This window comes from Gorilla gorilla, chromosome 19 (assembly GCF_029281585.2).
Source record: "Gorilla gorilla gorilla isolate KB3781 chromosome 19, NHGRI_mGorGor1-v2.1_pri, whole genome shotgun sequence".
NCBI lineage: Eukaryota > Metazoa > Chordata > Mammalia > Primates > Hominidae > Gorilla > Gorilla gorilla.
This window is the reverse complement of record NC_073243.2, coordinates 18,383,887-18,387,120: the sequence shown is the minus strand read 5'-3', so window position 1 is coordinate 18,387,120 and position 3,234 is coordinate 18,383,887. Positions and strand designations below refer to the sequence as shown.

General features: G+C 45.2%; 1 pseudogene; it reads right to left on the bottom strand.

Annotated features, from left to right (window-relative positions):
* Window positions 1–1,361: 1,361 nt before the first annotated feature.
* LOC101144446 (olfactory receptor 1D2-like) lies at window positions 1,362–2,469 on the bottom strand (annotated as a pseudogene).
* Between the last annotated feature and the right edge of the window lie 765 nt (window positions 2,470–3,234).

Below are 3,234 nucleotides of genomic sequence, written 5' to 3'. Positions count from 1 at the left end.
CAAGAGTGATTAACAAAAAATGCAAATTGTTAACAAATACCAGGAAAAAGATAAACCTTATTACATCAGAGCTATTCAAATGAAAATAATAATGAGAGACAACTATTCCCATAGGATAAAGAAGAATATATTAAAACAATGGCAATATAGTGTTAGGGAAATGAAGTTAGCGAAAGCAGTAAGAGTGGAGCTGCTTCTCCTGAAGCTGAGAATCTGGGAAGCAAAACCAGAGGCAGGTATTAAATTATTAAATGCTCACATCTATAATCCCAGTGTGTACGGAGTTGGTTCCTTCCAGTGGGTTCATGGTCTTGCTAACTTCAAGAATGGAGCTGTGGACCTTCACGGTGTGTTACAGCTCTTAAAGATGGCATGGACCCAAAGAGTGAGTAGCAGCAAGAAATATTGTGAAGAGCAAAAGAACAAAGCTTCCATAGCATGCAAGGAGACCAGAGTGGGTTGCCGCTGCTGGCTGAGGGGTGGCCAGCTTTTATTCTGTTATTTGTCCCCGCCCGTGTTCTGTTTCTGTCCTGTCAGAATGCCCTTTTTTTCAATCCTCCCTGTTATTGGCTACTTTTAGGATCCTGCTGATTGGTGCATTTTACAGAGTGCTGATTGGTGCATTTTACAATCCCCTTGCTAGCTACAGAGCACTGATTGGTGCATATTACAATCCTAGCTACAGAGTGCTGATTGGTGCATTTTACAATCCTCTTGCTAGAAAGAAAAGTTCTCCAAGTCCCACTCTACCCAGGAAGTCCAGGGACTTCATCTCTCACCACACTTTGGGACTGGAGGCCGAGGCAGGTGGATCACCTGAGGTCAGGAGTTCGAGACCAGTCTGGTCAACATGGTGAAACCCTGTCTCTACTAAAAGTACAAAAATTATGGCCGGGCCCAGTGGCTCACTCCTGTAATCATAGCACTTTGGGAGGCCAAGGCGGGCAGATCATGAGGTCAGGAGATCTAGACTGTCCTGGCCAACATGGAGAAACCCTGTCTCCACTAAAATACAAAAAAATTAGCCAGGCGTTGTGGTGGGCGCCTGTAGTCCCAGCTACTTGGGAGGCTGAGGCAGGAGAATTGCTTGAACCCAGGAGGTGGAGGTTGCAGTGAGCTGAGATCGTGCCACTGCACTCCAGCCTGGGTGACAGAGCCAGACTCTGACTCAAAAAAAAAAAAAAAAAGAAAAAGCTTCAGCCCCATTGCTTAGTTTCTCCGGTGGTTTCATGCTTGGTTCATCCGAGCATACTCAGGTCACATGACCTAAGGAGCCATGGCCACTGAAAAACAACTCACAACCTTGTTACATAAAAGTTGAAGCAGATGGGTCTGGTGCAGCTGCAGTTGGGTTAGACAGAGGCGTCTTTGCTTCACCACAAATCCATAAACTCATTCTGAGCTGGACCTATGTTCTAATCACTCCGATATCACCCACAGGCCTTGCTTACGGTGGAGGAAATTTTCTGTCTCCACTTCAATGCCCAAAATTACCCCTCATGTCAACTTCTGGAAGGCTTTTCCTTGGCGAAGCCTTCCCAGAGCCCCATGCATGTCCTTGTTCCTCAGGCTGTAGATGAAAGGGTTAATCATGGCGTCACCACCGCATACATCACTGTGGCTACTGAGTCCTTCATGGAGTAGGTTTGGAGGGGCTGCAGGTTTGGAGGGGCTGCAGGTACACCATACCCAGAGTCCCGTAGAAGAGGAAGACCACAGCCAAATGGGAGGCAGAGGTGGAGAAGGCTTTGTACTTCCCAGTGGCTGAGGGTATTTGGAGGATGGCTCTGACAATGCGAGCATAGGATGTGATCATGAAACCTAAGGGGATGAGGAAGATGAAGCAGCCCGTAGCAACCAGTACTGTGTGGTTGACGTGGATGTTGGAACATGCCAGCCGCAGCAGGAAGTACATCTCACAGAAGAGGTAGTGGATCTTTTGAGACCCACAGAAGGTCACCTGGTCATGAGGAGGATATGGATGAGGCCATAGAGGGCAGAGAACCCCCAACACAAGGAGAGGAGCAAGATACAGAGCCCAGGGCTCATGGCTGTGACATAGTGGAGGGGACGGCAGATGGCCACATAGCGATCATACGCCATCACGGCCAGGATGAGGTTGTCCAGGGCCACCAAGGAGACCAGGAAGTAGAGCTGCATCAGACACCCTGCGTAGGAGATGGCTTTGTTCTGGGACTGGAGGTTCACCAGCATCTTGGGGATTGTGTTGGTGACAAAGAAGAGGTCAGTGAAGGAGAGGCTGGCCAGGAAGAAGTACATGGGGGTGTGCAGGCGGGAATCAGAGCTGATGGCCAGGATGATGAGCACATTTCCCACCACCGTGACCAGGTACATGACCAGGAACATCCAAAACAGGATCTGCTGCTGCTCAGGACTCTCTGACATCCCCAGGAGAAGGAACTCTGAACCTTCACTCTGGTTGCCTCCATCCATTTCCCCAACTCTCTGCAACATTAACACCAACAAATGTTTACAAGGTGTCCTCAATTTGTAAGATGACAAGAAGATAAGCAAAATCAGCTATTTTCTTAGCATTAAAAATATTTTAGACTAAATTTCATAATCTGTTTAGATAGGCAACAAAGTCATAAGGCACAAAAACAGAACGTGGAAAATCTCTGTGCAACTTAATTATTCCAGCAACTTCTAATCTGGCATACTCAATATTATAGGAATAATATCTATGACTTATTTTAAATCCTATCATCTTATTGTACTCTTGAAATGTTTAAAAATGAGTATGTTATGTTATGACATTGTATAGATTTTTAAAACATGTATACATTATAAGAAATAGATATTGTACCACTAGACAAAGGGGAACATATTGGAAAGGAGAGGGAGACATTATTATTTGCTTATATGATAGTCTATCTGGGAACCCTCAATTGATGAAATGTCACTAGAAATAAAAAGGGATGTCAGTAAAGTTACCAAACACAAAATGAATAGACCCCAAACTAATGGTGCTCCCAGTAAGCCATATAGTGTAGCCATAAAGCCTGTGCCCTCAGAATGCAAATCCGAGTACTACCACCGACTAGCTGTGACATCCCAGGCAGGTTACTTGAGCTCTTCCAGAACTGGGATCCTTCATGTGCAACATGGGGGTGGCAAGGATAAAATTAAGTAATAAAGTATTCAAATATTGCCCATTATTCCATATATTATATCTATGAATTAGGTTAAAATACGATACAAAGCAATCCCATT